Consider the following 19459-nt stretch of genomic DNA (forward strand, 5'->3'; position numbering starts at 1 on the left):
CACACACACACAAAACAAACCCAAACACACTGTTAAGAATCCACAAAAGGACAGTGTGTGTGTGTGTGTGTGTGTGTGTTATCTTTTACTATACAGAGACATGCGGGGGGAAGGTTAGGAACTAGCACAGCTGCACTTACACACACACACACACACACATACAGAGATCTTGCCCGTCATAAGCTTACACTTCCTCACTCATGCCCCGAGGACAACACCTTTCTGTGTGTTTAAGCCTGTGTGAAGGGACAAGATGACTTAATGCTCAGATTTTTCCGGAAGCTATGGATGTGTGTGTGTGTTTGGTTTTGTATGTATTGAGACAGTGCCCTAAAAGGTCACATAAAAATAAATAAAATACCAAGTGTAAATAATACTAAGTAAAGATGGCACAAGCAAATTTCCCAAAAAGATGTTTGTTACGTTTGCAATTATAAAACAAATGGACAGACCAGGAACGCAAAAATAAAATCATGCAATATTCCGTTTCAGCTGGAAATACGTCACTACACTCAAATAAAGTCGGAAGGGTTGGTTGAGACCACAAGCAGTTCTGTCTTAGCTAGGCTGAGTTGAAGGTGATGGTCCTTCATCCAGCTAGAAATGTCTCTCAATGTCGACAGCTACCGTCAGATCATCTGGTTGGAATGAGAAGTAGTAGAATTGAGTGTCATCAGCATAGCAATAAGAAAAGCCATGCTTCTGGATGACAGATCCTAAAAATTATATGTAAATGAAGAAATTAAGTGGTCCAAGCACTGAGCCTTGAGGTACCCCAGCAGCAAGAAGTTGTGACTTAGAAACCCCTTCAAGACACCCTGAAAGACCTACCACAGAGAGAAGACTTGAACCATTGGAGTGCGGTTCCTGAGATCCCCATCTTTATGAGGATGGAAAGGTGGATCTGGTGATTAATGGTGTCAAAAGAAGCAGACTGATCCAGCAAGTTAGTACTGAGGATTTGGAAGCTGCTCTTGCTAGTCTCAGGCCTTCAGTAACCGAGAGCAGGGCAGTCTCAGTTGAGTGGCCGCTTTTGAAGCCAGATTGGTTGCTGTCCAGGAGGTTGTCCTGTGCAAGGAACATAAAGAGTTGATCAAGTGGACAGGTAGTAGGATGATTGGAAAGGATAAGTTTGGAAACTTCCATCTCAGAGAGCGGAAAGAAGGAGAGAGTGTGTATTTGTCGTTATGAAGTTATCATCGGTTTGTGGTGTGGAGAATTGGTCACTTATGGTAGTTGTTTTATTTATGAGGAATACTGCAAAGTCATCAGCCGTAGAAGTTGATGAAGGAGAAGGGGGAGGAGCATGTTATTCATTAAAACATTTTGAAGTTAATATGTTTTATATATATTTATATTTTAAATATACTAAATTGCAACTTCACTACAAATGTTCAGTTTCAAATATATTCAAATACATGACATGCAAGGTTTTAACAGAAATTACATTGAAGTAGATTTTAGTTTACCATTAATGCTTTTCAGTATATTCAGCAGTACACTTTAATTATATTTCAAAGACAATGGAAGTAATTATGAAATTACTCACTAATATGAACTTAAGACCTACTTAAGAGGGTCAAAATAAGGACTCTTACGTTAAACTGCGTTTAATATAATTTTAATCTTTGATACTATAATTTAGTTTGCATTATATTATATCTTTTTTAAGCATATTTATGTCCATACTTTTCACATTTATGCCAATATTTGTTGGATGGTTGGCAGATGTTAGTTCATGATAGTAAATGAGATTCTCTACACCTGTGGTTCCTCTGCTAGGATACCTGTGTGAGCTTGAGAAGAACTGGCTTCATACTTCAACTAATAAACACCAAAACAGCTAACACTGAGCAAATCTTAAAAGTAAAGCGAAGACTGAAGAGATGAAAAAAAAAAGCAAGCAGGATTTGAGTGCACATACAGATATTTGCTTTGATATTTAGTATGTAGATCTATTTCTTAGCGGACTCTCTCATGTGTAGTTCGTGCTAAGTCTGACCTCTGACCTCTCACATCTACATCATCACACCGTCGCAGGGTGTGTTGCATAATCAAAACTGATGTAATTGGCAGTCGATCCCTGCAGGAATGGGGAAATATGAAGAGGGTGTAACTTGGAATGTGACAAAACACATACTTCCAAGAAAATTGAGTGAGTGCAGAGCTGTTTCTACTAAAGACCCCCAGAGAGCTTAAACACACAAACTTTGACAATAAAGACATTTGTTTGTGTGAAGTGTGTGTGAGAGTGTGTCAGTGTGTGTCCTTTCAGTCTCACATATCTGTTAATTACCTATTGTTTTCTCCGTGAACTTTGCCAAGCTGCATGCATGTTTGTTTATCGGACTACGATTGTCCTCGGCTTTATGACATGCAATGTGTATTTAATCCTTTAAATTCTCAATGTTTCATTAAAGGTGCCATCTGCAATGTTTGGCAAAAAAAATCAAGTCATACTCCACATTCCATAACAGATGGGGGCAGTATGCCTCAATAAAGTGAATTGGTCTACTCTAGAGTAACAAACGAGAAACGGCATAGTCTCTATGCTCCGCCCCTACTTTCACAACAACACTACAGCCATAGCCGAAGCCTAACTGTGCGTTCACACCGCCGGCGTCTAGAGCGTCAAAAATCGCTCTTGCCGCTCTGCTCATGGCGCTGCAGAAAGATTTGTGAGCGCTCAGACGCTCTAACGTAGATCAAATGCTTATTTTGTATTTAAAGCGGCCGCAAAGCAAACAAGCTTGTTGATCTCGTGCAGACTAACCACAAGGAGTTATAACCTCATTAAATATTGTTGTGGACGAAATATTAGGATCCTTTACTTAAAATGAACAATCTCAGACACCTTGGTCCACGTATCACTTTTAATTTATTTTTTTATGTCCCTGTAGGCAAACAGGGACACATCATAGATTAATACAAACGCTAAACAGCAATAATCAACCTGTCCTTTATTCTGCTTGAGAACTTATGTGCCAACTCTCAAGCATTCACCGTGACACACGCAATTGACGCTTTTCACACGCTTTCACGCCACACATTAATTTTTTCACGCACAGAAAAACCACGAAGCAAAGAGGACACGGAGACCAACAGACTAGACAAAGCAGGTTAGTTATGATACATAGGGCTGTGCAAAAAATCGAATGCGATTTTCATGCACCTCTCATCAGTAAAGACGCTCCTGTAATTAGAAGTATATCTCCAGCATGTGCATTCAGATCAGGTTTGCCAGGTTTTCACAACAAACCCTGCCCAGTTGCTTCTTAAAACTAGTCCAAAACTAGCCCAATCGCGTTTCCGGGAGGTTCCCCAATAAAAATTGCTTCCCGGGGTTAAAATATAAATTTTTGGGAAGGGTTTCCCTGGTAAAATTTGCATTTTAGGGGCTAAATGTCACATTATTGGTATTGGGATTGCTTCAAACCGCGGACATGAAAAACAACCGCAGACTTGGCAACACTGGTTTAGGTGGAGCGGCAGAAACTGCACAGAGCCTTAGTCTACCGACAACTAACACAAAATCGCTTTCAAAATCGATAAAGAATCGCCTGCGATTTTAACATCGATGTTGTGTAGATTGTCAGTGAATTACGGCTCTGTGTAGTAAATGCCAACCAGTGTTGCCAAGTCTGTGGTGGTTGTTTTTCATGTCCGCTGGTCACAGCGATCCCAATACAAATAACGTGATATTTAGCCCCTAAAATGCGAATTATACCAAGGCAACCCTGCTAAAAAAAACTATATTTTAACCCCGGGAAGCAATGTTTTATCAGGGAATCTTCTGGAAGCGAGATTGTAGGGGTGCTCCGATCACGATCGGCCGATCGTTAATGCGCATCTCATCAGTAAAGCCGGTTTTCTAATCAGCGGTTAATTCCATCAGGTGCGTGATTTCACATAGAGCAGCTGTTACTACACAGAGCCGTTGTTAACTGAGAAAATGCGCCAAAAAACGCTGAAAATGAAGTGGATTTGCGCATCTTCTCTATTAACAACGGCTCTGTGTAGTAACAGCTGCTCTATGTGAAATCACGTACCTGATGGAATTAACCGCTGATTAGAAAACCGGCTTTACTGACGAGATGCGCATAACGATAGGCCGATCGTGATCGGAGCACCCCTACGAGATTGGGCTAGTTTTGAGAAGCAACTGGGCAGGATTTGTTGTGAAAACCTGGCAATCCTGATCTGAACACACGTGGTGGAGATATACTCCTAATTACAGGAGCGTCTTTACTGATGAGAGGTGCATGAGTAAAGACATGCACAGCCCTATATAATAAAATGGGTAACGTTAAGTTATAGCTAGCTAATTATCAAACGCAGCTACGGTTAGCCATCGCTAACATTAGCACGTTTATCGAACAGCCTTCGATACATTTCTATGTTATAACTTCCCAAAAACAAATACACAAACATATAAAACAAACTTCTAGCGAAATACTAACAGCATCTAACTTGCAAGTTCTGAGTCGAACCTCATTTCTTTCAGGTCCATCAGTTGTCTCCAGCGATTAAAAGCAGTGCCGATGTTTACTCTGGTATTCTTATCGGATTTGATTTGTGATTCCGAGCGCGGTTGTTTTCCTGCAGCGGGTGTTGGTCTCTTGCCAAGGGCTTCAGCTATCCTTCCGCTCTCTTCTCTGAACTGAAAGTAGTGGGCTGTACTTTCCACATGATTGACATCAGGTCCAGGTATGCCCTGCGAGTTATTCGTGTATTGCAGGTTGGCTGGTGGTTATGTTGCCCGCATACCGCCTCCCATGGCCGAAACTGGTATTACAACACCTGTCGGGCCGGGGCTAGTAATGCTAATGCTAATTAAGGTTGATATCTCTGCAGCACTATAACTTGACATTTTTTTAATGACATCATCGCCCTTATTTCGTCTCATTCTTTTGATGCGTGTAGGTCATGTTATGGATATTTTTACCTCAATTTCTGCATATGGCACCTTTAAGTCATACCTGGACAGAGTGATGGAGACTGTAGTGTGACTACTCAACATGCTGTAGCAGGATTCTAAATGCAATACTTTCATTAAAGGAATATTTTAAGTGCATCTGAGTCTGTCTGTTGTTTGGTTGGTGTGAAATAGTTTCACTAAACTGGATTTACTTTGAAACTATTTTCACTCAGAAATTGCTAGTACATTTCACACACAATAACAAAGAACCAGCAATTAACATATTTAATTAAATGTAACATTTAAATAGAAATTGAAGTAGAAAGATTGAAACGTTACTTTCTTGTATAACATAACGATATTTGTTTTATTTACAAAAAGTGTTGGTAAATTTATGTGATTAACTGTACAATTTACAATCTTACTATATCACAATCTTACCATGTTACTTTACATATCTCATAATTATGACTTGTTATCATGTAAATTCTATACAAAGTGTGAATTTATGTCTTACATTATTTCTTGAGTATTTCTTGTTTTAAACTTAATCTAGCAATTACCTTTTGTTTTTTTTACACCAGAAATGGCCTTCCATAGAAAAACAACATGTGAGTAAATTTGGTGAAAAAGCAGCTGATTTGTATTAAAGATTTGGCAAATAAATTAATAAGTTAAGGTGGATTACTATTAACTAGTTGCTTATTATCATGCTTATTATTAACATATTGGCTGTTTATTAGTACTTATAATCTACATGAGCATATTCTACATATCCTATCCTAACCAATAGATAAACTTAACAACTTACTAGCAGCAAGTTAGGTCTTTACTCAGGCAAAAGAGATAGATAATGTTTTTTTAATAGCAAGAACTTGACCTTAAAATAAAGTGTCACCATTAATAGTGTTATAAAAACTGGCAATACTCCAGGTTTGATCTTCTATGCTAAAACCTAAACACATTTTTACTTTCAAACACATCATTTGCACAGTGTGTATACAGTATGGTGTTGATTTTACAATGTGAACAGGGAGCAGAGAGATGATTACTAACAAACAGAATCCTTTAACCTGAATGAACTTCATTCGACAGACACAAAAGAGAAATGGAAGAATCATTTGTAGCTTACTTCTAACAGGAGAACAGCAATAGAAGGACATAATGTGGTCCCGCTCGTAATAAAGAGCAGCACTGCTGCCCCCTGCAGGCAGCACATCACATTGCACACACAAACACACAGTATAATAAAGTGTTCCTAGTCTAATCAATATCTACCACACCACTGCAGATGGAGTGTGTTGACAGATGCCTCGAAACATTCATTAGTGTTAGAGAAATGGCACATTACTGTGATTACAGTCTAACCTTGCCACAGTGTACAGTATATTCTTATCATTCCTGTCAGCTCATCATCTCAGTTCATTCATTCATTCAGGACAGATTTATGAGTGTTGATTCCTGACTCAGGTTGACACAGTTATCAGCTGAACACTGAGTGTGTTTGAGTCGAATCCCCAGTCGCCCTCCGCACTCTCTCTGGAGAAAACATCCTACCATCAGTAACCACATCTGTGCTTTAAGACTGAACTACACATCTGTGAGTTTAACTTGAGAAGACACAAGACATCTGTGAAACATGGGAGGAGATTAGTGAACACTCAGTGTTTGAGGAACATTCGAGATGACTGAAGCGCATTCAGAAGAAGATTAATGAAGATACAGAAGGAGAGCGTGAGATGCCACATGATCTTGGCTGTGTGGAGCTGTATGCCATTTACTCTGTAAAGCATCATAAATCACAGTGTGTGCAGCAGAAGAGTAACATGATGCTAATCCCAACACCCCTGTGACCCGAGAGAGGAGCTGATCAGACCTAAGGTTATCACGTCGCTGACCTCCCATCTGTTCACACACGCAGCACACCGCTGGCTGCCCCATGGACACACACACCCTTCCTGTGTAGGAAACACATTTCACATGACTCCATTTATAAAGCTGTGTTTGATTCTGTTTCCTGTGTCATTCAGTAGAGATAACGCTGCCCTACACATCAAACAAACTAATCTCAGACTGCCACAAATACACACACGGGAGCAAAAAGATCTATATCCAGTAAAATCTCAGGTTTCTGACACACATTTGCTGAGGTGTGTGTTGTTGCTGGCTCGGTCACTCTCTGATTCAGTTTCCTGGCATTAAACCTGACTTAGTCATGCTATTCAGGAAGACAGGAATCACACGCAACCATTTTCTCTAATGCTTTAAAAACTATTTATACTGGTATACTAGAGGAAACCAAGAAAAGCTGGAAACACATTTTGGCAGAACCTCAATTGTTTTTCTCGACATCTTCAAGGATGCTAAACATTTACAACCTAACTAACCTTGCAATGCTATAAAAAGATCACATTATATAATATTTTAATATATTTACTGACTTCAACATACAGGGGTTTTCAAATATTTGTAATAATATTTTAACTGCATGCTTGATTCCTAGAAATAATATACGATTCTTCTTCATTATGATCTAGTGTTGTTATTGTAAACTAAAACAAACTGTTCAGAAAATGTTTCGTTAGCTGAAATAACCTTTCAATAAAATAACAAATAATTGTCAAAATAAACTTAAATGAAATGTGATCTTAGCATCTAGCTGAAATAAAATTATTTAATATTTTAATCTGAAGTACTCCAATTACTGAAATAAAATTTGGCTAAAAATAAATATTTAACAAAATCTGACGAAATCACATAAAAATACTCATATTCAAATTAAAACTAATACAGAAACAAAAGCTATAATAAAAAGATACCATACCAACTATAAAAGTACATAGTAGTATATAAAAATAATACATTACAATAAATTACATTTTTTTTTGCTCTCCAAAAAATATAAAAATGCATTTTAAATCAAATTTCAAACAAATTAAAATCATTATAGTATTCCTGAAAAAGACTGCAACAATTCAATGCCCATAAATACATCACATAGGCCTACATTACATACATACATATACTGTATACATACATACATATATATATATATATATATATATATATATATATATATATATATATAAGATTCTTTGTTCTACAATTAGATGACTCTTTCCTGTGTAAGTACTCTTACTTTTCCCAGCTTACTCTGTGAAATTGTGGAATAAACCCAAAAAACTGAAGTGAAATAAAGAATGAAATAAAGCCCTATCAGACAGATCTAAACATTGTGAGCGTGGTCTTTATCTGGTGGGCGGTGGAGGATCAGCATTTCAGAGTCCTGACATAATGGGTTTTATTTTCTTTTCCAGAAAGCTGTGGTCAGAGCTCCACCTAAACATAAATCAACAAGAGCGGGGAAAAAAAAAGGAAAAGATGTTGCGTGCAGTCATGACTGTTTTGTGCATTCCATTAATAACTCATTTAAATCAAATCACACAGAGAAATATCTCTTAAACATCCACACCTAGCGCACACACACACACACACACACACACACACATACACACACAGACGCGTGGAGGAATGTGAGGCATGCAGTGTAACTGGCAGAGAGAGCTTCATTAATGCTGATCAACTCTAGAGAGACAGTCCTTGACTCAGATATGGTTTTTATAAACTACAGATATCACGAGGACAGATAAACAATCTGACTTATCATTTTTCTACTAAGAAATCACAAAAAACAGTAGCTGGAACTTTTATATATGCAAGCATCATGTACATTTTCTTTAGTTAATAAAACTGTAGGTATGCATTGACACAGCTGTGTTCTGGCACTATATAGTGTCTCAGAAAGGAGAAAGCAAGCACAAACTCCGGGATAATTTGATATATGGTAGATATGGCTATATATATATAATTACATAGTTACATTACAATTTGAAGTATCTCCTTACTATTTTGTTAGTAACTCACCTTGCCAAACCACAGCCATGAACAGGAAGCAGAAAAAAAGTTAGGATATATTCACACAGGACACGTTTTTCAAGTTCATCAATGCTGAAATATTTTGAATTTGACATGGCATTTAAAAAAAACTCTGCGCTCATGATATGAGATGCTGAAAAACAATGAGATGTATGTACAGCTTGTACATGTGTACAGAGAACAATATTATAAATATAATAATAAAAACATGAATGTGTAAACGTCCCAAAGTACAATACTCTGATCAGTCACAACATTAAAGCCACTGAGAGGTGAAGAGAATAACGTTATAATGGCACTAGTCTATAGGGCTGTCCCGATTAATCGATTCAATTCAAGTACTCGACTGAATTCAACAAAATCCTCGAGTCGAGTAACCTGCAAAACACAGGAAATGTGGTATTGGGTGGATATGAATCCATGTAACGCATTATTAGACTGTTTTCCAAGGCTGCACAAAATATGAAACCCATTCAAGAATCATAATAAAGCATAAAGATATTGTGAATACACAAACTCATATGTGTTTTAATTATTTACATGTGTGTAGGTCACAGAGCAGCTCCACACAAACTGTTATCATTTATCATTATAATTTCTCCTACACAAACACAGGAGAACACATAAATATATTTCTCAATATGCTAACTGTTCATGACGATTTCAAAATAAAAGCCCAAACCCTCACTCAGAGTTTAACGTTACCTCACATCGTTAAAGTTTCAATGTACACATGCAAGAAATTACAGTAGCTGTAGCATTTCTGTCATAACGAAATGGCCAAATAATAAAGTTTTTATTTTTTTGGCATTAAAATAGTACGGTCAGGTTTACCAGAGATGCGCAGCATATGTTGGGTTGGAAGCAGGAGAAATGGGCATGTGAAAAAAGTGCCTTTGACAAGAGCCAAATAGTGATTTCCAGTATCCAGTGGTTAGCACCTACCAAAAGTGATGCAAGATAGGACAACCGGTGAACTGGTGTCAGGGTCATGTGAGGAGTGAAGGCCAGAATTACACAGAAGAGCTACTTTAGCTCCAACTGCTGAACAACTTAAATGTGTATCACAAATGTCAGGAATCATGAGTGAAAAATCACAAACAGACAGACATGCATTACACTATGCCTGATTTTGCTTTGAAAGGCCAGCACCAAACAGATTTAATATTGAAATAGCTTGAACTTTGAGTGTAAAAGCACTCGTTGGTCACACAGCGTGGTGTAATGCAGTATCAGATGCTGCCCTCTGTAGAGTTCAGTGCACTGGGCAGCACTGACGTCAGTCACGTGAGACGGCCTTGAGGCGGCCTAAACTCACTGCTATCAGATTCACACATGCAGCGCAGTAAAACTCTTCCCAGATCTCTGAAAGAGCGCAAAGACCAGACCAGCAAACACTGACTCACAGAGTAAACACTAACTATAGTGATGTTACCATCGAAAACAAACCCAGAGAAGAATGGTAAAAAAACTGAAAGATCTAAATCTGAGTAACACAAATGTCACGAAGAAGAGCCTAAAAAAAGAGAAAGACAACAAGTGGCTGAGAGGGTTGAAAGCTTGGAGTTTATGTGATTAAAGTCTATATTCAGGCACTGATTCCTTGAATGAGGGAAGAGCTTTCTACAAAGGATAGATTTTTTATGACTGTACAGTGGCTGCAGAGAAAAACAAGTAAATATGACCTTTGGTCACAGAGTTTATAAGCCCCTGTTTTGTCAGACACACACACACACACACACACTTTCAGGACCAAATCAAACAAACAAAGATAGAGGAAGAGTGTGAGGTACACTAAAATCTAAAATAGCTGAAAGTTTTGTGTTACGGGTAGTTTTAGGTGTAGGATTCGGGCAAGGGTATAAAAATTCAGTCTGTATACTATAAAAATCAATATGCCTAGATTTCCCATAAAACTTGGAAACCAGTGTGTGTGTGTGTGTGTGTGTGTGTGTGTGTGTGTGTGTGTGTGTGTGTGTGTGTGTGTGTGTGTGTGTGTGTGTGTGCGCGTGTCTGTGACTGCAGCACAGGTCTTTGTTTGGTCCTGTCAGTGGAGGTGCTGGAGGCGTCTTAGGATCTGAGGAGGTCAATCAGTCGTCTCTCTGACTCAGGTCTTGTACGGGCCGGGACAGAGCTCTGAGGGATGTGGAAGTTGCTATAATTGTCTTTTAGTTCGCAAAAACTGACACTGTATTCCTTCTTAATAAATGCATCTGTTGTTACAGTAGCATGTTTCAGCCCTTACTAATGTAATCATATTACAATAGATCATATATTATGCCCAGCTGATCTTTTGTTTTTTTGTTGTCGTTTTGTTTTTTGGAAACATCTCAGATTACAGAAATTGCGTTTGTTGAAAATGCCAATTTTAGGGGTGCTCCAATCACGATCGGCCGATCGTTATGCGCATCTCGTCAGTAAAGCCGGTTTTCTAATCAGCGGTTTATTTCATCAGGTGCGTGATTTCACATAGAGCAGCTGTTACTACACAGAGCCGTTGTTAATAGAGAAGATGCGCAAATCCACTTCATTTTCAGCGTTTATTGGCGCATCTTCTCCATTAACAACGGCTCTGTGTAGTAACAGCTGCTCTATGTGAAATCACGCACCTGATGGAATTAACTGCTGATTAGAGAACCGGCTTTACTGACGAGATGCGCATTAATGATCGGCCGATCGTGAACGGAGCACCCCTAGCCAATTTCAGTTAGTGTTTAATCATACAGTTCACCCTAAAATTTAAATTAAAATTATTTCCTCATTTCATCACCCTCATGTCTTTTGATTCATCTTTGGAAAACTAATAGACATTATAATATCACTCGCCTTTCTGTGCTTTTCTCTCATCAGCTTCTGCTTATGATATTTGATTTGCTATGCTGTATGCATTTGTGTCATCAAAGTTTATATGCAATTAAAAGCCTAAAATAAATCACATAAAGCGATCATATGTCTTCAGAAGACTTGAAATAAAACATCTTGATTCATATGGATTAATATTACAATGTCTGTTTGCAAATATTGGTTTTGCAGACGTACAATATAAAATATTTCTATAAACAAAGACACAAGCATGTATATATTTAAGAAAAAATATGTTTTATACATTAATTAGATTTATCTATAACAAATTATATTAATATAAATTTATAAATGTAAACCTTTTCTAATTACATTCTGTATGTTTGTGTATTTACAGGTGCAGCTCAATAAATTAGAATGTCTTGGAAAAGTACATTTATTTCAGTAATTCAACTCAAATTGTGAAACTAGTGTATTACATCAATTCAATTCACACAGACTGAAGTCGTTTAAGTCTTTGATTATTTTAATTGTGATGATTTTGGCTCACATTTAACAAAAACCTACCAATTCACTCTCTCAACAAATCTTCTCAGGTTACGAATGTAACCATGGTTCCCTGAGAGGGAATGAGACACTGCGTCCTCTTAAGGGACACTATGGGGAACACCTCGTCGTGACCCGTGTCTGAAGCATACTTTGAAAAACGCCAAGCTGTTGGCCGGCGACAGCCTCTGACGTCGCTACCGGCACGACTATAAATACGTGCCCGTAGGACCCGTCACTTATCTTCTTCGTGAAGCTTGCGTCCGAAGCATGGCAGGGAGCTAGAGGACGCAGTGTTTCGTTCCCTCTCAGGGAACCATGGTTACATTCGGCAAACACTAAGTACCATTTCACCAGGAGTCGCCCCTGGGACGGTTCGACGGCTGTCAATGACATTATCCCTTATGGCCAAAGGGCTAAGCTACATACCCAGGGTAGAGCTGAAGGCTTGAAATCACGAAAGATTCCTTTAAAGGGATACGGCTAAGAACCTAGCACTGTTTATTACCAAGTCTTGCCTGTCACAAAGGAGGGGCTCTCATGGCACTCTGATAGAGCAGCTCGTAAATGGAATGGCCCGGGAGCAGAGCAATTGGAGGACGGAATGTACAGATGAAGCCTTGGCCATGCCTGTACAATGGCGTCCAGCCCCAATGGAGATGGATGAGTCAGAGGAAGCCAGAGGGGATAGTGCGATGCTCTCTCGAGCTGCAAAACCGATCCACCCAAATCTGGCCAACCTTTCCAACTCCGCTTCAACACCTGGGTGCGAAGGCGCCATTCCCGAACTTCAGTGTCAAAATGGGTTAATGACAACGCATATTCCTCCCGAAGTTTGCTCTCGTTTGCCGCCGGAGAGTGTGAGAGGAAAAGTCCCTCTCTACACTCCTCAGTGAGATCCATCTGTGATCCCCACGAGCTCATTCTCCTCCGTGCCTCGGCAACGGCGGGTCCTGAGCCGCGAGATCCAGATGGCTGTCCCTCTTTCCTCGAAAAGAGAGACAAACGAGAGCGGAGCAGTGTGCGCAGATTGCCCCCTCAAGGACATCGCGCACGTGCTCTTTGCCCAAACAAGAGACGCAAAGACTGTGTGTGTCATCAGGTGTCAAATAATGCTGACATGGATGCACACGCTGTTTAAGCGCCTTGTTAGTGGATGCTATGATAACAATAATAGATCGCTCTTAACGTTCTGGTCTTTCTCAGATGCACGCTTCAAACAAATCAGAGGCTGTCGCCGGCCAACAGGTTGGCATTTTTCAAAGTATGCTTCAGACATGGGTCATGACGAGGTGTCCCTTCAGAGGACGCAGTTCGAAGTTCCCTTGACAGGGAACAGAATACTTCATAAGACCAATAATAATAATAAAAACAAAAACACATTTAATGAATTGTCGATCTTCTGGAAAGTATGTTAATTTACTGTACATGTACTCAATACTTGGTAGAGGCTCCCTTTGCTTTAATTACTGCCTCAGTTCAGCGTGGCATGGATGTGATCAGTTTGTGGATCTGCTGAGGTGGTCTGGAAGCACAGGTTTCTTTGACAGTGGCCTTCAGCTCATCTGCATTGTTTGGTCTCTTGTTTCTCATCTTCTTCTTGACAATATCTCAAAGATTCTCTCTGGGGTTCAGGTCTGGTGAGTTTGCTGGCCAGTCAAGCACACCAACACCATAGTCATTTAACCAACTTTTGGTGCTTTTGACAGTGTGGGCAGATGCCAAATCCTGCTGGAAAATGAAATCAGCATCTTCAAAAAACTGATCAGCAGGAGGAAGCATGAAGTTCTCAATTTCTTGGTAAACAAGTGCAGTGACTTTGGTTTTCAAAAAACACAAAGGACCAACACTAGCAGATGACATTGCACCCCAAACCATCACAGACTGTGGAAACTTAACACTGGACTTCAAGCAACTTGGGCCATGAGCTTCTCCACCCTTCCTCCAGACTCTAGGACCTAGAACTTGCTCTCATCTGAAAAGAGGACTTTGGTCCACTGGGCAACAGTCCAGTTCTTCTTCTCCTTACCCCAGGTAAGAAACCTCTGACATTGTCTGTGGTTCAGGAGTGGATTAACAAGAGGAATACAACAACTGTAGCCAAAATTCCTTGACACAAGAATGAATGTTTGTGGCCTCCCCTCCTCGTGAAGAGTGTCAGTGATTGTCTTCTGGACAACTGTCAGATCAGCAGTCTTCCCCATGATTGTGTACCCTAGTGAACCAAACTGAGAGACCATTTTGAAGGCTCAGGAAACATTTGCAGGTGTTTTGAGTTGATTAGTTGACTGGCATGTCACCATATTCTAATTTGTTTAGATGTGAACTGGTGGGTTTTTGTTAAATGTGAGCCAAAATCATCACAATTAAAAGAACTAAAGATTTAACTACTTCAGTCTGTGTGCATTGAATTGATGTAATACACTAGTTTCACAATTTGAGTTGAATTACTGAAATAAATGACCTTTTCCATGAAATTCTAATTTATTGAGATGCACCTGTATATTTCTGGTCAGTGATATGCTACACAACATACAAACTAATTTTAATGTCATACTGTCACTATGAGATGACACTCGCTGACTTTCTGTGAAGTGCAGTATGGATCGAGGCGCGTGAACCAGGATCATTTCTTTATCCCTACCGGTAAAAAATATGATTCAGCAGAGACCCCACAAATCACACTCTGCTTACAAGTATACTTACACTGGTTATATTTACTACATAAGGTATGCTTATTGGAACATACTTGTAAAATACATTCCATTTATACCTGAAGTGTACTTCTCTTGTAAGGATCATGTATCTGTTGCAACAGCAGACTGGAAGTGGTGTAAAGCCAGCTAATGAGATTAGAGCTTGTGATTGGACGGAGGACGTGCTGTCCGAGGCTGAACCTGTGCTGAGGATACTGACTGACTGTGTGGGAAAGATATCACAGGGTGTGTGTGAGAGAGAGTGAGAATGGAGAGGAAGTATGGGGGAAAATAACTCTGGCTTAAGACTGTATCTGTGAGACAAGTCTAAACTAAACCCTCATCAGACTGAGCAACTCATCATGTCCAAACCTACGTCAAATACTTCTGGGCGAAATCCACATCCATGATGAGTGTGTGCTAAACCATCAGACAGCAAGACTCTGTACGCGCATGTGTGTGTGTGTGTGCGTGTGTTTGCTAGAAGAGTGAAGTGTGTTAATGATGAACATATGTATCATAGACAACCAAGACATCCCTATTCCTACATAACACACCTCACCTGAACAAAAAGGAAGTTTGAAGAATTTGGTAGCCATTGACTTCCACTGTATGGAACAAAATACAATGGAAGTCAATGGCTAACATCAGCTGCTTGGTCACCAACATTCTTCAAAAATTTAAAACCTGTAAAATACTCATACAGGTTTGGAACAACCTGAGGGTAAGTAAATGATGAGGATTTCCTTTTTTGAGTGAATTTTCCTATTAATGCATCTAAAAATCAATCAATAAACACTACATTTACAATCTTTACACAACGACATCTGCATGCTGATGCTCCAGGACAGATATTACATTCCAAACCACCATATTCAAATCAATGATACAGTAGTCATACTCATTTGAATGTTTAGATAGTGTGTGTGTGTGTGTGTGTTACTGTCCTTGAGAAGAGCTCAGTGCTCAGACAACTGTCTGCAGCTCATCCAGACTGTTCTGCTGAACTACACTGTTATGGAAACCTCACAGACCAATAACAGATCTATTACAGATGAGCGAGAGACAGAAAGACTTAAAGAGAGAGACAGGGAGGGCTTGGTTCTCTCTGTTGTCTTGTACCTCCTTGACAAACAGATGTTGTCATAGCACTAATCTCATGATGTCTGTTAACAACATACAAGCCAAACCTAGTAAACCATACAGGTTTCATCCAATTTAAGACCAAAAACACACCAAACTGTAGATACTGTACATGTGCAGTCATTTCCTTAGGGAAAGCCTGTGGTTTGATAGTGTACAAAATTGCTACACCAAACCACATTCAAAAATACTACACCTACCTGTAATCAATGACACAGCGTACACAACACACACACACCTGCAAACACAGGAAGTGTTGACATCATAAAACAGATTGGATTTTTTATGATCCTACTCATTCATCTATTCATCATTACTGATTACAAAATACTTATATTTTTATTTGTGTTATTTAACAGTTTCATGATGCTTCACTATTGTTTTAAATATGGAAAAGAGTAATATTAAAGAATGATGTAAGCAATAATGCAAAAATAAATTAATTAATATATATGTTTTTTTTTTACAATTATTCTGCACACACATACATATATACATATATATATATATATATATATATATATATATATATGCAGTTTTCTACTTGTCTGTTTAATATAAAGGCAGATTTAGTGGGTGAGTGTCATTTCAGCCTGTAATGCTTGACACGCTGTACAATCCTGACCCCAAAATTATAAAAAATAAATATTACATGATCATATAACAGGTTTAATCCAATCTTAACCTTACAACTCTTACGAAGCAGCACTGTGGCATTCCAGGAATACCATGGTAGACATTCAATGATGAAAACCAAGCAACTTTCTTACAGGTGAATTCCCCTCAACATCAAACAGACTCTGTGTGTGTGTGTGTGTGTGTGTGTGTGTGTGTGTGTGTGTGTGTGTGTGTTTCCCTGCAGGGTGTGAAGCAGAGGCTCTCCTGAGCGCCTGTGGGCAGCTGTAATGTGATCTGTATATGAGTGTGTTTATGAGGAAGGAAGTGCCGTGGAGAAGGTCACTCTGAACAATGCTGCTCTAACACTGGCAGAGACAAATCAGTGGGAACCAGGATGACCAGTCCCTCATCTCCATCTCTTGCCCAATTCACTCCCACAATTACCAACAGCACCATGCAGACAATAGAGTCGTAACACATCGCTCTTCAGATGACATTAACACATGAGTTCATCGGTGTCAGACAGCTGGACAACAGTTCAGTTCATATGAACACGCTCAAAGACTGAACGGCTAACAGTCGAGTAAGACTTCCTCAGGTTTCTGCATGTTTTTGTGTTGATGATGTCATGGACCAGGTGTGTGTTGGAGGAGTGATGCGTGTTGATTTATCATTGGTTCGAGGGTGAGGCCAAACTTGGATGATTTTCATGCTAGTTTATGTTGACAGAATATATCTGATGTGCCAATACAGAACTCATGATACACCGAGTTCAATTCAGGCTGCTATTTTGTTTTTTTAAATCAGGTCTGCTTATTAAATGAGGCTTATATTTCAGACTGTATAAACTGGTGGTGAATGTCGGTGGTAAACATAACAAGTAACTGTTTGCGACTAAGTGCCTATTAATGCCCAGCTGAACAAAGTCCATGATTAGTGAAACTATACAAAATCTAGCCAGATGACTAGCACACACATGTGCACATTAACCCTTAAAATACAGAAGGTGTTTTACTGACCAGTCAGCATCACTAGTCTTACACAGTCCAACAGTCATGATCCTGAAGTAAAGTCCCATTCATTTTTAATGATTACAAGATACTGTAGACCTACTTGGAGCTGTAATGTTGTTAAATCGATTATATGTTTTTGTTGAAGCCATAGGTCTGCAATATTTAGGCTTTTTTTTTTTTTTTTTTACAATTGTATATCACAATGGAATTTCATGGTGGAAAAAATGCATTACCAATGATCCAGCAGAGAAATCTTCACCAATAGCCAAAAACAAAATCACAGCAAGAGTTCCCCAATGAAATTCATCCCATAGTCCAAAGAGGGTTCATAGATGAACACCTGATTCAAGATGAAATGCAAATTGCATGTGACCATACTTAGAGTTTACACGTCTAAACACATATCTGTGGGTCTCCCTCGACCCCAAAGCACAATCCATTTGTGTTCAGAGGCCGGTCAGAGCACCAACCATACGACCGTGACACAATCTATCCATTATTCTACAAACACAGAGTCTCATTTCATTATATTTACATGTATAATGCAGGAATGCGAGTGTGTGTGAGCTCACTGGAGTTACACACACATTACTGGCCCACCATATGCTTCATTGAGAGTTCATTCTGACAGTTCTGATCCTCAGATTCAGACCTCGCAGCCAGAGCATTCTGGGATTGAACCCACAGGCTGTGTTCAGAATGGAAGCATACTTCTTATTGTGCCTTGTACACTGTATACTGCCAAATAGTTGAAATACGATGCGAATCAGAAATGAATTATTGTTGAACAATAAACCTTTTAAATATGATAATTATTGAAAATTCTGGTTCTAATTCAATACAAATTCATAAGAAATGGCAACTTTATTAAATAATCATGTTTCTTACAAGATCAGGTTGATTTCACTCACTGTGCTCTACTGTATACATCCCATTTGTGCAAATGTTATTCCATGTTTACAGAAACTGTACATTCTCTGCACTGTATGCATACTGTATATACAGTAGGTACAGTAGTATGCTAGTAGGCTATTCAGTACAAAACAGCTTGTGCTTTTATGCAACAAAACCAATGACTCATTCACACAAGTCTGGACCCAAATCACTTCCTTTTGAAAACGTCTATAGGGTTGAGAGGGAACACCTGAAATGTGCAAGAATACGGAGTAATTAAGTAGTCCAAAGTGACTTACAGCGCAGGGTCAGTCCCGTGAGGTTAAGAGTCTTACCAAAGGCCATACAGGTGACAGTTCATGGCTCAACCCTGGTGGGATTTAAACCAAATGCCTTTAATTACCAAACCAGATCATTCACCACTAAGTCACACTGTTTGGATAGTGATGGAGAGATGTTCACTCAAACAAGTCTTCCAGATATACACTGTCTCTCTAGTTGACTCTTTCCCTGTCAACAAGTTGGATGAAGTCCATTTGTGCCAGGGCCACTATCGTCAAAGATGTTCTGGGCAATAACTCCCTGCACATCCATGCAGCCTAGCATAAATGATACCAAGGAGAGCAGCAATAAACTTTCTGGGGTAACAAAATAAAACCAACATAAATGTATTGCCTATATCATGCATGTTTAATAATTCGATGTAAACATTTTAGAAATTAGACTCCTTATTAAACAAGAGGAGGTGCTGGGGATGTAGGAGGGTCATTAGCTATTGAGCAATGCAAAAGCTGGTGATAATACTGAAGGATCTTTTATAAGGCTGCTGTGATAGATGTCACATCCCTATAGGTAGATGTGGATCAGCTGAGAGCCTGACACTACACTTGATT

General features: G+C 39.2%; 1 protein-coding gene across 2 annotated transcripts in view; it reads right to left on the reverse strand.

The window, feature by feature from the left end:
* Positions 1–19459, reverse strand: part of LOC127965089 (dedicator of cytokinesis protein 9) — a 75247-nt gene that overhangs the window by 54907 nt on the left and 881 nt on the right. The gene's annotated exons all lie outside the window — the stretch shown is intronic.

This window comes from Carassius gibelio, chromosome B9, assembly GCF_023724105.1.
Source record: "Carassius gibelio isolate Cgi1373 ecotype wild population from Czech Republic chromosome B9, carGib1.2-hapl.c, whole genome shotgun sequence".
NCBI lineage: Eukaryota > Metazoa > Chordata > Actinopteri > Cypriniformes > Cyprinidae > Carassius > Carassius gibelio.